Genomic DNA, 19,526 nt, shown 5'->3' on the forward strand with positions numbered 1-19,526 from the left:
AGGGGCGGAGCCTTAGGTGTTCACCAGGGTGGGGCAACCCAGTTGCTCGGTTGTGATGCTGTATGTGGGGGTGGGGTCAGAGAGGGGTGACGGAGTCTGCTCTGCTCTCTCTCAGATTTTAGTCTCTTCAGCCGCTTCCCACAAGCAAACTGGTCCTCTCTGGTGCTGATTCTCATCTGGGGACCCTGCGGGTCTCTCCAGTGAACTCGCCTGTGAGGCTGGGAGTCTCTCCTGGCACCTCAACCCCCATGGGTGTTTTCAGTTGGTGTTTTGAGGCTTTAGTTCCACACGCTGGGACCCTGGTTTGCGCGGTCTGTCTTGCTCCCCAGTTTTATCTGGTTTATCTGCTCACGAACTTGGGACCGCCCGGCCCTCCAGCCACCTTGCGCGCCTCACTCTCTCTTCCCGTTGCCTCCATGCATCCAGGGTCTGCCAGCCACCGCCTGTGTGCCCAGGGTCTGGCGGCTGCCATATTGCACACCCGAGGTCTGCAAGCCACCACTTTTTTTTGCCGAGACCCTCTCCACTGGCAGCCTGACTCCGCCCCTCCTACTGGTCTGGATGAATGTGTCTACTTTAACTCCTTGGTTGTCAAGACTTTCGTATAGTTCAGTTTTCTGTCATATCAGGTGGTGTTTTTGTTTCTAGATTTTCGTTGTCCTTTTGGTTGTGGTAGGAGGCACAGTGTGTCTACCTATGCCTCCATCTTGGGTGGAAGTCTATGCCTAGAATCTTTACTTGCAAAGGTTTTTGTAAATAGTTTTATTTGAATATAATAAAAAAGTATTTTAAAAGGTTTTTTTTAATTGGAAAAGTGAAGGATGAATAGAGTAAGAAACGCACCAGAACTATTCTTTTCAAGGGGTAGAACGGATTGTGATTGTCTCTTTTTGACACCTTCATTTTTAGAATTTGCTTTCGTGGTATGGCAGCGTGGAGATGTAGCTGGACTCCTGGACTGGCCCCCGGCTCTGCTGGTCCCCACAGGGAAGGAGCTGGCCCTTCTGTACCTTTCTCTAAAGCCAGGAAAGTAATATGCCTGCCGCACGTTTGGAGAAGGCAAGAAGACTTGAGCTGTCCCCAGGTCATGGTGAGTGTTACGTAGCTGTTGGCTGGCAGCGATTACTGTATTACTTTTATAATAAAGGCTCACAGAAAAGGGAATGTTTTTAAAGAAGAAACTGAAAAGCAAAAGTCCATTACATTTACACTGTCCTATGCTTCAGCGCTCTCTCTTCGTAGCAGACACCCCCGCCGGCTGCATGGGACAGGTGTTACTGTGCATTCCCGTTCTCTCCCAAAGGGAGCTGTGGAGCAGTGTAGGTTTTTCTCTTGAGCTCCCTGGGGTACCTGTGCCCTGAAAATACAGGGGGTGCTTCATAACGGTTACTGGAACTGCATTATCTCTTATAAAGACTTCACGGGGAAAGATACTCCTTAACCTCACATCTTCCTCTCCTCCTCCTGTGCTGGGCTAGCTCAGAGAAAAGACAGCAGTCACTCACTTGAAATGCCGCCCCCCCCTCGCCTGCGTTTGGACTTCACGGTTGTGCTCAGCTCCTGGCCCTGGTTCTGCTTTCTCCAGCAGTTTCCTGGCCAGAGCAGGAACTGGAGCCGAGTCCGAGCGAAGTGACCTTCTTTCCCCCTGGTGCTCCCCACACGCCCTTGGAAGCAGAGCGGACCCTCACGGTAGTCCTGTGTGCATATCAAGAAGGGTTAAGGATAACTCAGAAACAAAATCCAGCTCAGAGCAAGTGTGAAGGCTGTTAATGCCATACTAATGGCATAAGCCCAGTTCACACGTGATACTTGGGTTTCACAGACAGACCAGGTTGCATGATCGAGTGAATGGTGAGCTCTCTTCCCGTGGTCACGAGATGGGCATCGTATTCCATGGGAAGCGTTGGTCTTTGCTGTGCAGATGTGGTTGAGTATGGTTTGGGAAGTGCCCCAGATGCACAAAGTGGTGCTGCGTGGCTCTTGTGATCTGACATGAGAAACGCCTTCAACAGGACCCCTTTCTCCTGTGTGGGGGCTGTGCCCCCCATCCAGCCCTCACTCATGTCCCACAGCTCCCGCACGCATTTCTCTTTCTTACTTCTCCACCTGACCTCTCACCTGCTGTAGCTAGCCACCGTCCCACGTCACAGAGAAGAGAGCCCACCGGAGGGCGAACTGGCTGCGGGTCCTGCGGCATCACCACACTTTGTCTGCCGCTGCCCTGTTTCCCTAGCCTCCTGTGTCAGCACAAGAGCTGTCCCCGTGTCCAGGGCTCTGGAAGCCCCCCTCAACCCTCTCACTTTCTCAGGGACTTTCTCTCTCTGACCTTATGCCTCCCATTTGCCATTGATTTTTTTCCAGCAGCATTTAAAACTACTCAAGTCTTGTCAATTAAAAAAAAGAAGACACAGGCCTTCCCCATGGCCAGGGCCAGTCTTGGAAGAACTGGGTGTGTCCGCTGCCTCCATTTCCTCACTCCTGCCCTCTCCTAACCCCCCCCCCCCCCCCGCTGGCTCTGGGCCTGTGACGCAGCTGATACTGGCTCTGGCCACGGCTGGCAGGTGCCTTCCTGCCGTTCCATTGCCACCTTTGTTCGATACATTTGGCTCCTTGTTTTCCATGACCTTTCAGCAGTGACAGCGTGTGCAGTGCACTCTCCTCTCTAGCCTCCAGGACCTGCCCTGCCCTCTGGGTTTTTCTCCTCATTGCCCTTTGCAGGCTCTTTCTATCCATCTCGAAGCCCCTGGCTTTGTATTCAGATGCCAGCTGGACATTTCCACTTTGATAACTTGTGGGCGTCTCATACCCAACATTTTCCAAACTCAATTCAAGTTATACAAGTTTAAAATCTGTGCCTCGTTTGGCCCCTTTCCCTCTCCATCCAAATCCACAAAGAAACCAAATCAAAATTCTATGTATCAGGAGTCCTCAAGGCCATCTGTTTTGTCTCCGGTGTCCCCTCCATGGTCACCGTCACCTCAGCCTGCCCCTGCTGTTTGTGTTCTTCCCCAGTTTGTTCCCCTGACTGCATTCCCAGCGGTGCTTCTAAGAAGCATCCTTGTCTCGTCACTTCTCCACTTAAAGGCTTAACTGTTTCTGTGATGCCCTGTACCCACACTGACTGGGGTCCCTTCAGAGTATGTGTTTCTACCCTCTGCACAAACAGGTTAGCAGAGCGCTCGAGTTCACGGGGACGTGGAGGACAGGGTCGTTTCCCACTCTGCACAGCAGAGCCTGATGGCAGTCCCCGCTGGACGTCAGACCCTGCTGCCCTCCAGGGCTCCTCGTCGTGGGCCTCCTGTCCCTCCCATCTCCTCCGCCCTTCCCCACTCACCTGGTCACCTGTTCGTGTGTCCCAGCCCCAGCGTCTTGCACCTGTAGTGCTTCTGCTCTGTTTACCTTCCCCTTTTCTTGTTTAGAGTCGCTCAGCTCTTTCCTGAATGTTCTGGTCCCCAAATTGCATCCCTGTCTTGTCCTAGTTTGGGTTCCTCTTGAAGCAGATTCTGAACAGGGGTGCTCTTCGCCTTCACCGCCTATGTAAGAACCTCTCTGTGCCTCAGGTTTCTCACCTTTAAAAATTCTGCTGCATAAGGTTGTAGTGAAAATTCAGTTTTGTGCCTGGAAAGTGCATACAACTCTGACCCGTAGTAGTGGTCCGTCCAGCTGGCCACAGCGGTGATACAAACTGGCATTATTAGAAGTGGTGCTTCTTACGGGTTTCCATCCTCAGTCTAGCCGGACTGGACGAGAGCCCCTCCTGCTCCACCGGCAGTGCCCATGCCCCCTTCACACTGTCAGTGCCAGCTCGATGAGGGAGCTTGAGGTCTCCTGCTCATTCCCAGCCGGTGCCCAGCCCAGTGCCTGGAGTACAGTGTGTACTGTGCACTGGGTACTCAATAAATATTTTTTAACAATTAACCAAATAGCTTGTAGAAAAAGCATTCTGATTATGTTATGCTTTCTACCCATTTACAAGATAAAACATAGCCAGGGCACCGTGACTGTGTGCCAGGGGCAAGGCCTTGACGCCGGCATCACCGAGTGAGCCCGGGCAAGCGCTCTCCCCGGGTCAGCTCCAGGACAGGCCTCTGTGCAGCCCCCAAGCCCCCCAGTGCTGTGGTAACAGTGCAGAAGGATAGAGCGCGTTTTGAGCACGCCCAGGGTGGGTGCCCCTCATCGTTACGGGTTTTTTCCGTTAGCTGATGAGAAAGTCGTCATGTTACTTGGACTTGCAGGTTCTTTCCTAGTTGTGGGGAACTTTTCAAGCTGTAATGAAAAGGTCTCAAAAAACCACAGAGAGGTCTAGTGTGTTCTCTTCAAGTTCAACATAATGCCCTTCTTATTTTCACTTTTCACTGCCTCTCCTTCTGAGCTGACTTCTATAGTTACATGTAAAGAATCTAGTATCAGAAATAAGGTCTGTTTGCTTTTGATGCCTGCACCATTCTTGAAACTTTCGTTCATGCCACCAGAAGGCCTTCTTAGGACTTCTGACTTCCTTCCTTCCTTCATGTCACTGTATTCAGTGTGTGTGCATAGCTTTTAACTGTGGCAAAACACATAGAGCATAAAACTTCGTCTGCACCATTTTTGAGGGCGTGTTTCAGTGGCATCAGGCTCCCTCGCGTTGAGCGGCCACCGCCGTCATCCATCTCCAGCGCTCTGTCATCTTGCAAAACCGAAACTTCACACTCACTGAGCACTGACTCCCCAGTCCCGCTTCTCCCCAGCCTCTGGCAGCCACAGTTCTGCTTTCTGTCTCTGCGAGTTGCACTGCTCTGGGGACTGCATGTCAGTGGCAGAATCATACAATGTGTCGTCTTTCTCTGTCTGGCTTATTTCACTTAGCGGCATGTCCTCAAGGCCTTTTCACGTTGCAGCATCAGAATTTTCTTCCTTTCAAGGCTGAACAACTCGGCGTTGTACGTAGAGAGACCACATCTCGTTTATCCATTCGTCCATTGGTGGCCACTGGCGTTGCTTCCGGTTTTTGTGGCTGCTGTGAACACAGGGGTACGTGTGTTTCTCTGAGACCCTTCTTTCAGCTATTTTAGACCCAGTGATTTCTTGAATCATCTTCTGTCTTGATGCTTCTGTTGTTGTCACGGACTCCTGCCTTCCTCTTTTGGTCGTTCACTCCCCCTCCCCCACTGACCTTCCTCACCGTTTTCCTAATAACGTCCTGCGGTCGAGGTCTTCAGGTCTCATTGTGACCCTCACAGAGCCGCTCCACGGAGAAAACAGTTTGACAGCTAAGAATATGATTTGTTCCCACCTCCCACACACCCACCAGTGCCTGCTGGTTTCTAAAGCCATACTGGGGGTTTCTAAATTTTTAAAAAATCCTTTTATAATCGGACAGAATTTTATGGCTACAGACATAAAATGTATTTTGAAGTTTAACTGTGAGTGATAGCATCTTCCTCATGTGTGTGTCAGTCCTGCCATTGTGAAACTAATATTTATTCATTGTCATGAAAACAACATACGACAATTGTAGAAAACTTGTAAGATACAGCAAAAATGTTGTACACAATAAATTACACTACCTAAAGAAAACCACTGTTAACATCTTGGTGCATATCCTTCCGGTCTTTTTTTTTTTTTTTTTAATCTAGCCAGAGACATTTTTCATTGCATTTTTTAGAGAGAGAGGAAGGAAGAGGCAGAGCGATTGGTTGCCTCCCTTAGGTGCCAGGACTGGGGGTGGTGTGCACCTGGACTGCACCCAGATCAGGGGTCAAACCCACTGCCTAGGCATGTGCCCAACCAGGAATCGAACTCACCACCTTTCCGGGTATGGGAAGATGTTCTAACCAACTGAGCCACGCCAGCCATGGCTATCCTTCCAGTCTTTTTAATGTGAATTTTTATATATTTAAGATCATATTGTTTTGCACTTCTTTCTCACACTTAATAATAAAGTATAAGCATTCTTTTGTTTTAAAGGGCTTTGTAAATATTTTAATTACTTTGTGTGACCGAGAAACACTTTACGGGACATGCCTTTGCCTCAATCACATTTTTCTAATTATAAAAATCATATGTTTCCCAGAGAATGTCACACATCTCAGTATTATAAAGACATAATGAAAAAAACCTAAAAACTCTGTCTTTTCCTTCTTAAAAGAGCTTTTTAAATGTATACTTTTCTAGCCACCTTTGAGATCAGCTTCTCTTGCCCCACCATTCGTTGGCTCCCCCGGCCCCAACTTCCTCTCACCCAGCAACATCCCACCTAACATTGCACATTGTGATCTGCACTGTCATTTTCTCCAAAAACCGCTCTTTGAACATAGGAGTTTATCTATCATAATTTATGTGACCACATGCTCCCCCCACTTCTGGGTGTTTGAATTGTGCCCCGTGTTATGTTACTGGAAGGATGTCCTTCTGCAGTTACCTTTCTGTATAGCTGCGATTGTGTTTTTACGGAGATATTTATAGACATGTTATGAGTCAGAGCAGTTTGGAGGCTTATAAAAAGGTATTGCTGATTTCCTGAAATGATTGTCTCATGTCACTTCGCTGGCTTTGCTCTTTTTGTTGTCCATCTCTGTGTTTGCTAGTGATATTCAACACTTTTTCATGTGTATTGGCCTTTGTATTTTGGGGTGCGTAGTCTTTCAGTATCACTTAGCTTTTATGCTGATAAATCATATAACGTGTATTATCCTGTTGCGAGTATTTTGTTTTTCTGTTTACCTTTCAGGTTTGTCTGCTGCTTTTTTTTGTCTGACATACAGCGATTTTGCATTTCAATGTAGTTAGGTTGATCCAGATTACCTGTTAACTTTTTTCATTACTTTTATTATAAAGCTAAGACTTTTCCTATCTCAAATTCATAAATAATTTTTCTAATTGCTTTCTTTTTCCCCTTTTAACACTTAACTCTTAAATCTCCATATAGTTAATTTTGGTGAAGATTATAAAGTAGGAGCTAATTTTTTTTTATTTTCTAGAATACTATGTGGTTCTCATGTTTGTCCAACATTTCAGTAAGGCCATGACATGAACTAAAACAGGTGCTTTTTTTTTTCTTTTAAGTGCTTACCTGGGGACATATTAATTTAAGAGAGAGGAAGGGAGACAGAGAAGGAAACCTTGATGGGTTGCCTCCTGTACACGCCTCAACCTGGGATCGAACCCACAGCCTTGTGGGATGTGGGATGAAGTTCCGACCAACCCAGCCACCCAGCTAGGGCAGTAAGTGCTTTCTCTTATTTTAATGCCTTGATTTCCACACTGTGAAAACGTGAGAAGGCTGTGATTTACCGGTCGGGGGGCAGGCTCCGGGGAGACGGGCCGGCACCATCTCAGAAGCTTTATTACCCCTCAGCCTAGAGCTTGCCCTGACTCTTCCCAGCTCAGGACGTCGGATGCTCAGCACGTCGGATGCTCAGCACAGGCGGGCGGGGGCCTGAGGTAGCACCGGTGATAATGAGGGTGGGCCAGAGTGAGCCTCTCTGCGTTTTGACCCTATTTCAATTATTCACGACGAAGGTCAGCAACCAGGGCTCCACTCATCAGAGACTTAGTTGAACCTCAGGTTATAGACATGAGGCAGCGCGTAGCGAAAGGAAGCCCTAGCCTAACAAAGTCAGAAATCTTGGGGCCGGTGTCAGCTGTCGGTCTGTGTGACAGAGCAGAGTCTGTCAGCTCCTCCAGTTGCCTGGTTTGTAGCATTAGGGAGTCGAGGTGTCTACTTTGAGGTTTATGTTCAAGAAATCAGGCAAGAATTATTCAGATACTACTTAATGATGACCCTCTTACAACTTACATGCCTCAGATGAAAATTTTGTGGCCCTGATGTTTTCCTCTTGAGAATGCATTTCCTGTACTAAGATACCGTAACTGCGTGAGCGCTGTAGACCTTTGTGGAGTCCGGGTAAATCGAAAGAGTTGGCTGCTTTGCTCCAGGAACACACAGCTCTCCATGGCGGATAGAGCTGAGGTATTTGTACGTGGCTGCAGCTGGTGATTTGTTGGATTACACTTATGTATGGCCCGATCTTCCAATAACATGAAAAATGGCCTTTAAAAAATAAACTTTGAATGGATAGGATCTTCAAAGAAACAGTTCTTGTATTAATTAAACTTTCATTTCTCACCGTGATTGCTTTGATCTCGTAATACTTTTTAAATGTCCTGAGGGCTTATTTTCAAAGCTTTCATACAAATTATTATTTCTCAAAAGCCATAATATATTCATGGCTCAGTGAATCCTAAAGACAGTATTTTTAAACCCTGTTAAGTTTTTCTTCGTGTGCTGGTCTGCTGCAAAAAAATTTTTTTGCTGTGGGTCATGTGATTCCTCCCGTCCATAATACAAGCACTTAAAATTTTTACTTCCTGATTGAGCCATCAGATTATGTAAAATGTAAATCAGTCTAAATACCTAACAACAGGAATTTTAAGGGAGAACTGCCGTGTGCGTTTTCTGTTTTACTCTCAATGCCTAAAAAACCGGAGTGTGTGCTTCCCTGTTTATATTTGGAAACACGAGACCGTCAGGGATTTGTTTTGCCCTGTCCCTCTCAGATTAAGTCCAAGTTTGCTTTCATTATAAAAATAATGCACTGACGAGGTAGACCGTGGGAGTGGTCCAGTTACAGGACTGAAATCAGAACAGTTCCAATGACAGAGAGCGCTACCCACTTGTCAGCCTTTTCATGCTCTGAATGAGGAGCGCAGCATCTCTCAAAAGGTAATGATTTGATATTTTGGAATTGCAGGTGGTGACTTAGCATTTCTGCTGCCTCGTACAAGTTACAGTAATTTCTAGCAGCCTGGATGACACTTGTTTTGTCATGGATCTTAAAATCCCTTGCGTTTTTCCCACAACAGTTTTGAAGTTGTCATAGTAACATAGTAACAGCATGATATTTGGAGGGTCTTTTTAGTAGTTCTTTAGCTTGTGTTAATTAATTTTATTAACTGTGGATGTCTTTCTTTTCACTCCTCTCTGGCAAACAAGGGCCAGCATTGCTCAGATATGTATTTCATGTTCTTTATTTCTTGATGACTAGAGTTAAAGGACTTGGTGTTTTCTAAGTTGTTTCAAGAAAGGAACAAGAACGTTATCAATTAATTTCAGACAGGTTAAACTTGGATTTTTAGTTACTTCCCTGTAACATGCACTACCAGTGGAGATTTAGTTTTGTTTAAAGAGATGGGTTATGGGAGCTATTCCCCAAACTGGTGGTGGTGATGAACCTACAGGTGTTAACAACTGGCCTTTGCTTTGGTTCTGCTGTCTGTGGACTGAGAGTTGAGGAACACAGAAGGGAAGTCTGCCGGACTTACAGGTGACGATCATGTCTTTAAAAATGCAGCACTCACGTACAGAACCACAAGCTTGCTCCACAGAATGGGGCAGGGGGGAGGGTAAATCTGACTTTCAGAATTAAAACTTCAGTACTGTTTGAAACTAAAAAATGCTGAAATAAAGTATCCTCCAGGAAAGTTTGTGGGAATTTTTTACTGAGAGAAAGGTCGTCAGGATCTCCTGTTAGTAGGTCTCTGTGGCAGACATGCTTGCCAACATGGCGATCGGGGAGCGGGGGGGCCTTTCCTTTGGGCAGGGGAGAGGGTCAGAGGCAAGAATGGTCTGTACTGGGTCTGGACACTGAGGCTTTAAACGGTGTCCCATGTTGGATGCTTGTGTTTTCTTGTAAAAGTGATCAGAGAGATGTGACACTTGGGAAAGGTATCCCGTGAGCTCCGCTGATTCCGTGCTAATGCCGGTGTCCTTTCTGTTCTGTGGAGTGTCTGTTCAACCCGGGGCCAGGCAAGGCAGCGGGGTGGCAGCCGCCTGTGCAGCCAGCAGCAGCGGAGGTGCTAATGCAGGGCCGGTGATGTCAGGAGTTACGAGACAGCAGTTTCAAAACACTGCTGTAAACAAGGTCAACGTGTCCCGTTTTGCTGGGAGAAGTTTTGTTTTTATGGGCTGGGCAGTACATGGATGAAGTACTTTCAAAACAAACATTCAGCTTGTTTGTTTGTTTGTGTTTTTACATTTTTGGATTTAAAAATTAACCAGATGAGATTTAGTAAGGGTTGCATTTTTAAGCAGAGTTACACTGTTTTTCTGTTTTTATTTTATTTTCTCAAAAAAAAAATCTTCAGCATTTACAGAGGAATCAAAATACTTCTGATCTTAAATGCAGTTTCAGGGGGCAAGATAGGACCCAGTACCCAGCAGATGTCAGTCACAATCAGCAGGGAAACATCCCTTGTAATTTTGTTCCTTTTGCTCTTATTTAAATAAGCACTTAAATACGAGAAAGTTAATGGCGCAGAATAGTGCTGACTGCATGGTTCTTAATGCATTTTCCAACCTTGAACCTGAGAATGCCACAGGCTTGAGCCTCTGGACACTCGTTTGAGCAGTTATCTGCTGGTGGCCTGGTTCCTGGGGTGACAGGCGGGTGTCCCGGGCGCGTGTGGTGACAACAGGAGTGGTGCCAGCATGGCGCCCAGAGGTCGCCTCTGTTTGTGTCGGGGATTCCTGGTCCTTGGGGCTTCGAGACAACTGTGAACTCAGGGCGTCCGGGGACACGCAGGCATTTGGGGCATTTGGGAGTCCACGCAAACCTGGACGTGAGCGCAGGCACCACTTTTAAAGTGAAAGCACGGCCCCGAGGAAGGAATTACCCTCGCCTCGTTCCCGACCTGCTTACTGTTCTGGAAAACAAAGTAAGTTTTGTTTGTTTCTTTCTTAGTCACTCCTCTGCATGTTTTTTCTTGCTAACATTATTAGACACCCAGTACCTGACAAATGCCAAGTGTTTCCCCTTCGTTGGGAAGGAGGATATGAAGTTTGTTAAATAGCTAATTGCTTCTTTGATCTTTTCTGTCTTCCTGTATCTAACGTGCTGGCTTGCTTGTTAAGAGATAGCAAGAGACTGAAATGTATTATCAATGAGAAAACAAAAGCTCTTTTTTATTTCAAATGCTTCGAGAACTTTGCCATTAATTGAATGACAATGACAATGACACAGACAGGGCTTTTTCTGTGCCAGGAGCACATCTAGCAAAACAGCCCCAGTTCACTGCCCTTATTCTCACTGGGAAGCAGGATGGGGGCTGAGCGCACGGGACAAATAGAAAAGACAGTGTCCCTGTGTGGGAACTGCAGAACCCGGTGGGAAGGGCTCCTGGGCAGGGAGCTGTAGTTTAAACACCAGATCAGCAGTTGCAGAATACTCACAGGAATGGGAAGGGATGCACAGGGAACAAAATCAATAGCATGTAAGTATGCACGGAGTCAGATGGGTACCGGAATTAGGGAATTATGGGGGGGGGCACACTGTATAAAGTATGTGATTGTCTAACCACTCTGCTGCACACCTGAAACTAATACAAAATAATACTGAATGTAAACTGTAATTAAAAAAATAACGAAAAAGAAAAGAGTCTGTCAGGGAATGGAAAAGAGCCAAGGAATACAAATTATTTAATAATGTGGAAAAAGACCGATTTAATATAAAAATGGGATAAAATATATAAAGAACCTCACCTTATCAACAGAAACTCAACTTCCCCTTCCCATTAGAACGTTTCGTGCCTTGTGGGTTCATAGAAATGGGTTAATACCTTCTAGAAGGTAATTAAGAGGCTGTATTGCTCGTGCAGAGATTCCGTGACGCCAGCCTAGTTCTACTACTTGGCCCCCGTTTTGCATTTGTGTTTATGTGCTGATCCTGCCTCCAGAGGTGTTGCATGGTTTGATACATTTTTAATACAAAGTTCTGTGGTTTTGAAAATGCAAAACAAAAAGAAGTGCAGGGTAGTTTGATCTGTGATTAAAGTGTCCTTCCTCATAACACGGACTGCGCTTACTGCAGAATTTCCTGACCACGTAAACAGTAGCACTTCGAAGGTGGGAGGAGGTGGTGACTGCAGGGTGGCAGCGGGAGCAGAGTCAGGGGTCTTGTTTCTAAATCCATTGCCACGTGTGGTGGGAATTTGAGTCCAGGCCTCTGTGCCATGAGCATTCCGTTGTATCTCGAAGTGGCGGTGACAGGACGTGGGGCGTCACCATTTCATTTGGAACACCTCAGGCTCCTTACGTGAAGGAGTGAGAATTAATTCAGCAAACATCTTTAAGTACCTTTGTTACTTACAGCATTGTGCTCAGAGCTGTAGTTTTTCACAGTGAAGTTTACAGAGATTCAGTTTAGACATTCAAGACTGAGAGCAGTTGGACACGGGGGTGAGTAGCAGAGCACCACTGTCGAGATGATTTATTAAGGATGGTGCCAAGTCAGCAGGGCAGTCCCCTTCAGAGCCGCCCCTCCTAATTAAAGGGAAGATGGCTGCCATCCGTCTACTTTCATTCGAGGCAGTAGGGGCCTGGGGTGGAAGGAAGCACTCCCCCCCCCCTTTATTTTTCTCCCACTCTTTTTTTAGAGTCAGCTTTCTCTTGAGTCAGTGACCCAGAAGGTCACTGATGATCTGCCTCTCTCAGAATGAATAGTAACATAGGCATGGGAGGCACTTCACCAAAAAAGTTTATAACGTGCATTGATTTATTTAGAACTGCTTGAATTCCGTCTGAGAGTATCGTAATGTCCGTGTTGGTGTTTTTGCCCCTTTTACTATTGGCAGGAAAAGTGGGGGAATTTTACTTTTATTGAATCTGCTTTATCATGAAAATATTTTATATTCCACTGGGCATAATCAGAAGACAGCAGCAAGTAGCTATCCAGCGGGCATGTAAAGGAATGTTATTCTCACCAAAACCAAGGACACCTGTTAAGTGTGATACATATGTATTATCTCAAGGGAAATTATGGACAAGGATGTTAACAGATGTCCCAAGTTGGTCTTCTGATGCTTCTTGGACAAGTTATTGAAATAACTCACGTTGTTTAGTCTTCAGTTAAATAATAATAAGCCTTTTAGGCCCTTTCTCATGAGAAGAGGTTATGGGAGAATTTAGTTAGTTTGGGTTCACGGCTTAATTGCTTTTGAAAGTGTAATCTAATAAAAAGACTGAGCTTTCTTTCCTCCCTTACTTCCTCTTTAAATGGAGGGAATGTGTGCTGGTTTTAGATGTATTTAAGAAAATATGAAACGTTTTCTGTTTTTGATTTAGAAGTCCCATTGTAAATGGAAAATTCTGAAATACTTGGTTATTTTTGCTTTCACTTCTTTATATACTTAACGCAAAGTGTCAACAGTTATCTGGAAAGATTCGGCTCTTTACACACCCCGTCTAGCCCCTCCCCCGAGAAGTAGACCCGGATTCCCAGAACATGCTGTTTTTTGGAATTCCTGATGATGCGGAAGCATGTTTTTTTGTAAACCCACACATCATATTTGGAAAGCCCAAATGTGAGAGTCATGTCTGTAATTTTATGTGGAGATTTTTTCAAATTTGTCATCAACTTGGGATGAACTGTCCTGGGAACGTGGGGCGTGTTTGGGTTGTTGAGCCTGGGGAGAGCGGCGCGTACCCGTAGGTCCAGAGACGCTGACACCCGGTTCATGTGGTTGGGTAGCGCCGGACAAGTGGACCACTTCCTGGCCACTGCAGGGCGCACACTGACATTGTTGAGTTAATTCAGCAGTTAATTGAGAGGCAGGTGTTTTTGGCTTTTTCATGGGATAATTTTACATATTCAACTAGGTACTTCCATAACTGTCTTTTTTAAGGTGTGATTTAAATCAATTTGGTTTTACCCATCAGTGTTTATTTCAGGGCTACTAAATAAGTGGATTAAACGAAGCACATTTAAAAGGTGTGACTCTGGTAGAGTGTGATTAATTTTAACTCACATAGCAAAAGACACATAGACATGCAAGTGAACGTCGCCTCCTTGAGGTACTGTGTTAGCTGGGAAGAATTTAACCTTCACTGCAGTGACGCCATTTTTCCTGGGGACACATTAGAATGTGGGGCTTGCCATCACCTTCAGAGCCTGCTACCCTTTTCTTAGTGCCCACAGTAGGAAAGAGTCAGCAGTCAGGTCTGATGCCGGGTGTACGGACCGAGAACGGACCGGAGTCACGGATTCATGTGCACGTTTACTGAGCCACGGCCCGTGTTCTAGCAGTAAGTGCAGCAGACTCAGAGACGACCGGGTCACGGGCCTGGCCCTCCAGGCGGACGCAGTCGGGTGGGACGCATGGCCTGGACGGAGGGTTACTTCAGGCTGACAGGGGCGATAAGGGAGGCTCACGTGGTGCTGTGGGAGCCCAGCGGGAGTTAAAATAAAATCTGAGGGAGACGAGAGCTGTTGCCTGTGTGATTTATAAAGCAGCTTACATAATACCAGAATTTTGGATATGAGAGTCCTGACAAATCTCTTCTATTTTAAGAATGAAGAGATTGGGTTTATTTCTGAAATTCTTTAATTCTCAGCCAGTTGAAAGTCTTATGAGAAAAGGTGTTTGTTCTAATGGACATCTTTTTTTTTTTTTTAACCAAAAGAAGTTTTGGTTAAATGAAAGGTGAGGTCTTAAAAAGGTTTTAGACGTTGTTAGAAAAACTGTTTTCTCCAAAGGATACTTCTGAAGATTGATTTTTTTAGAAATCCTCACCCACACATGTATTTATGGATTCCAGAGAGAGAGGAGGGAGCGAGAGAGAGAGAGAGAGAGAAGCATTGATGTGAGAGAGAAGCATTGATCGGTTGCGTCCCGTACATGTAGTGTCCAGGGATTGAACCTACAACCTAGATTTGTGTCCTGACCAGGAATCCAGCCTGCAGCCTTTTGGTGTGTGGGACAGCACTCCAGCCATCTGAACCACCCAGCCAAAATTCGAAGAGTTGCTTTTATTTTCACGTTAATGTAGTACTTTTGGCATACTAAGTATACCAAAGCCTTTCATGTCACGTTTATTGCTAAAAATAGCTGTATAGCTTGTAGGAGACAGTGAACTTGAAGTTGGCCTGCATCTCTCAAGTATATTGCAGGAGAGAAAAGGCTTCCCATCTTCTTTTGTGTTGTATTTCACAGGGACAGAATTTCTGTCCTGTGGCCAACAGTGGATCTCCCTTGCGGATAGGCTCATTTAGCTGTGATTTGTGCAGTGTCACCCAATCAGTGCCAGGTACTGTTCTGAAAGCTGATGAGCAGAGGCCACGCTGCTGGATGGCGGACCCTGGACACCGTGCTCCTCAGCAGGACCCTGTAGTTGTGCACAGTCAGCACCGCTTCCGGGGGCGGTTTCCTGCACATGACGGCCCAGGCCTGGCTGTGGTGCTGCGCCCAGAGCTAAGGTTCTGTGCACAGAGAAAACTGGGGTAAACATAGAGAATGTTTATAACCATGGAGAGAGAAGTAAACGAAACACACTACATGGTAGGAAAGAAAGGTTTTCTGCTGCTAGGGTGATCAGGAACTAATTTATGGGTTAAGGAGCATATTGGAGGCAGCCATTGAAAGAAAGGCTGTGTGGGCAGTGAGGACTTGAGGGCGGGTGTTCCAGTCCAGGGCAACATGAGCAGAGGCAGAGGTAGGGGTGGGAAGTAGCAGTGTACTGAGTGGGCAGTGACTGATTTGGCGTTGCTGGGCAACAGTGTGTGTCAGAGTGACTAATGAGAAGATAAGGTAGCAAAGGTCTGTTGAGGCCAGAGAGGGAGGGCCATGACTGTCATGTAACTAAACGTTGTAACTCAATCCCGAGTCTTGTGGGGAGCAGTTGAAGAATTTGGGGCAGGAGAGTGACAGTAGGATCTCCTGTAGGAAGCCTGGTCTGGTGTCAGCATGTGGGGGGTGGGGCCGTGAGGAAACCAGAGCCAGGAGCCCGTCCAAGCTGCCGTGATACAGGAAGGCAGTGAGGAGGGCCTGAATGGGGGCCGACGGAAAACCAGGCAGAGTCAAGAGACGGAATTTAGGGACTGCCTGGATCATGGGGGCTGGCCCAGGGGGAGGAAGGTGGAAGCAAAAACCATTCCAGGTGTCTGAACCCCGCAGCCATGTATTGCTTCTGCGCCGTCTGTGAGTCATTTCACATACATTCTCTCATTCAGCCGTATCCTGTCTACTCCTGTAAGGTTGGTACTTCGGTGCTTATTTCAGAGATGAGAGAACTGAGGCCCAGAGAGCTTTGTCTAAAGCTGTATAGCTAGTGGGCTAAAGAAGGGGTCTCGTCAGCATCCCTGCTGTCCAGCTCCTGCTCTTTCCACTGTGCTAGGTTTGGGAGGCAGAAGACGATCTCTGCCCCTTTCGGACACATTCCGTGCAGGTGCTGGAGGTGGGCCATCTGGGCTGGAGACGTGGAACTGAATCTCAAGGGCAAACCTAGGAGGATCGGGTACAAGGGTTTAAGAATCAACTTCTTGTTCACTTATTCAACATATACTTGCTGGTCCATACTACCTTATGGACCAGCACAGCACGGCCGTGGCAGTGCAGTGGTGAAGGAGAGAGCCGTAGTCTTGCGTCACAGACGTGCACTCGTGAAGGGGACTCCATGCTGTTGGGTTAGTGTCCTGCAGGGGCAGGGGCAGGTTTGCCCTAGAAACACCCACCCAGGGGACCTAACCAAGTCTGGGGACAGGGAACATCTGAAAGATGTGGTGGAACTTCACATGACACTCAGAGGATGAGTGCCAAGATGAAAGGTGACCCAGAGGCCATGGAGAGACACTGGGTCTGAAGAGCTGGACATTGTGTGGCTGGAAGGGAGGGACCGTTGCAGGGAGGTACGGCTGTGGAGAGGTCGGTGGCGGCTACTTCAGGAGAGGTCTCCAAAGCTGTGTTGGGGGGTCTGGTTATTTTCCGAAGGACACAGGGAGGTATTCGTGAACAGTGCCCACTGGGGTCACACGATCAGACTTGGTTTTAGAAAGGCCATTTTGTCTGCTGGAGAACAGGGAGGGTGGCAAGTCCTGGAAGCAGGAGAACTGCACAGGAGACCGATGGGAAGAGGGTACTGGGTGAGAGAGGCTCTGGTCGCTGCTTAACGACATTGACATGTTGGAATTTGGGGAGTTGTTGGATGTGGAAGATGAGGGAGAGAGAGGAATAAAAGTTAACGCGTTAGAGTTCTGTGGGGTTGTTGCTGGTACTTAGCTAGGGGACACGGAAGGACCCGATTTGGGGTTTGGGACTGTTGGTTTGGGTCAGCCTAAGTGAGTGCTGAAGGGAGCTGAAGAACAGGAAGTTGCAATCGGAGGAGAGGAGATGTCAGACTTTAATACTGCGGAAATGAAGCAGTTCGTGTAACAGCAGAAGAAAGGAGAAGGTCACTAGAAGTGGGTGAGTGACGTGGAGGCGGGCTGGCTCTGGGACTTTCCGGTCTAACCTGGGCACGCTGGCGGCCATCGCATTTGCCAGAAGTCCTACAGAAATGAGGTGAGGTGCTGGTGCGTGTTAGCGCCCCGTCCAGCCAACAGCTAGGTGTGTGCCGGGGCAGAGGACCCAGCTCCTTCGTGTGTGTCCCTTGGTTCTCGGAGGGAGTAACTGGCACAGTAGTCATTTACTGGGCCTGACGGGGGCCAGGGACTTCGTTTTAAGTGCATTACAAACATAATCCAGTAGGGTCTTCCCCATGTCATCATCCCATTGTACATGTACAGGAAGCAACAACAAGAGAGGTGAATCAGGTTTCCCAGGTAGGTGGCGGAGCAGCGACACCAGCCGGCATGCTCCATCATTTCCTCTGCCCTTGCCACTGCCTCCCGGGGGGGCCTGCCACTCTTCCCTGCGGACCACCAGCTCCGTGAGGACAGGAACTTCTTTTCATTGAGTCACCATATTTTAGCATCTTCTACAGGGCCTGACACATAGTAGGTGCTTAATGCATATGGGCGGAGTGGCTGACAGACTCGCTGTGTGCTCTGTGATCATTATCAGCTGGCAGTGAGCTGGGAGGAGAGCGGGCTGGCCTGAGAAGGGTAGTCAGACGCACGCATTTGGCCTTCGGACACCTGTATCTGCTCTGTCCCTGCTCCAGGAAGAGCCTGTCCACCTGCCTTTGGTGAGGGGCCGCAGCACTCATTCAGTAAAACTCCTCTGCCCAAGAAGTCTAGTGACACCGTGTGTATCCTTGTCATGAGCATTGAAGACTCTTGGCGCATAGCTTGTACTCCATGCTGGTCTGGGACAACCTTTAAACAATACTGGTGCTTTTAAGGAAACGTCAAATCGTGTATTTGGGGCACGTTCCTGAAGTCCCTGCTTCCTCCACGGTTCCACACTCCTTTCTGTTTCTCTCTCAGTGGGTCTTTGTCTCACGCTCTCCACGTGCCTGTTCGTGCGTGCACACACCTCAGTTTGTCGCCATCTCCTGAACAGTTCTCAGGAGATGATCTCAGTTCTTTTTTAATGAAATACATGGTGATACATGGCCTCTGCAATAAATGGTGTTGGGAGAGCTGGACAGCTACATGCAAAAAAATGAAACTCGATCACCAGCTTACACCATACACAAAAATAAATTCAAAGTGGATAAAAGACTTAAATGTAAGTTGTGACACCATAAAAGTCCCAGCAGAAAACATCAGCAGGAAAATCTCAGACATTCCACACAGCAACATCTTCACTGACATGTCCCCTAAAGCAAGGGATGTAAAGGAAAGAATAACCAAACAGGATCTCATCAAATTAAAAAGCTTCTGCATGGCTAAAGAAAACAGCATTAAAATGAAAAGAGAACCAACTAAATGGAAAACATATTTGCCAATGATACCTCAGACAAGGGTTTGATGTCCAAAATATATGAAGAATTCATACAACTTTACTCCAGGAAGACAAAAAAAATTTTTTTAATGGGCAAAAAAAACTTGAACAAACACATCTCCAGGGAGGACATACAGAGGGTCCAGAGACATGAAAGAGGATGCTCAGCATCACTAATTATCAGAGAGATGCAAATTAAAACCACAATGAAATACCACTTCACACCAGTTAGAATAACCATTGTAAATAAATCAACAAATGTTGGAGAGAAGTCCAAGAAAAGGGAACCCTGGCGCACTGTTGGTGGGAATGCAGACTGGTGCAGCCACTGTGGGAAACAGTATGGAATTTCCTCAGGAAACTAAAAATGGAACTGCCTTTTGATCCAGCAATTCCACTGCTGGGATTATATCCTAAGAACCTTGAAACACCAATCCAAAAGAACCTATGCAGCCCAATGTTTATAACGGCACAATTTACAATAGCCAAGTGCTGGAAGCAACCTAAGTGCCCATCAGTAAGAAAGTGAATCAAAAAACTATGGTACATTTACACTATGGAATTCTACGCGGCAGACAGAAAGAAGGAGCTCCTACCCTTTGGGACAGCATGGGTGGAAGTGGAGAACATTATGCTAAGTGAAATAAGCCAGGCAGTGAGGGACAAATACCACATGATCTCACTTTTAATTGGAACATAATCAACAAAAGAAAAAAGAAAACAAAATATACCCACAGACATTGAAATTAAGAACAATCTAACAATAGCCAGAGGGGAGGGGGGAGAGGACAATTCGGGGAAAGCTTTTCAGGAAGTACTATAAAGGACCCATGGACAAAACCAAGGGGTGGGGCCCTGGCTGGCATAGCTCAGTGGATTGAGCGCGG

At 46.8% G+C, this 19,526-nt stretch overlaps 1 long non-coding RNA gene across 2 annotated transcripts in view; it reads left to right on the forward strand.

Annotated features, from left to right (window-relative positions):
- The window catches only part of LOC119064267 (uncharacterized), a 143,228-nt gene extending 124,580 nt beyond the window's left edge, over positions 1 to 18,648 (forward strand). For both annotated transcript variants that reach the window (XR_008390073.1, XR_008390074.1), the window contains one exon: positions 910 to 18,648. This is a non-coding gene — a long non-coding RNA (uncharacterized LOC119064267). The remainder of the gene's footprint in view (positions 1 to 909) is intronic.
- Positions 18,649 to 19,526: the final 878 nt, after the last annotated feature.

Source organism: Artibeus jamaicensis, unplaced genomic scaffold (assembly GCF_021234435.1).
Source record: "Artibeus jamaicensis isolate MK-2021 breed Jamaican fruit bat unplaced genomic scaffold, CSHL_Jam_final scaffold_3307, whole genome shotgun sequence".
Taxonomy (NCBI): domain Eukaryota; kingdom Metazoa; phylum Chordata; class Mammalia; order Chiroptera; family Phyllostomidae; genus Artibeus; species Artibeus jamaicensis.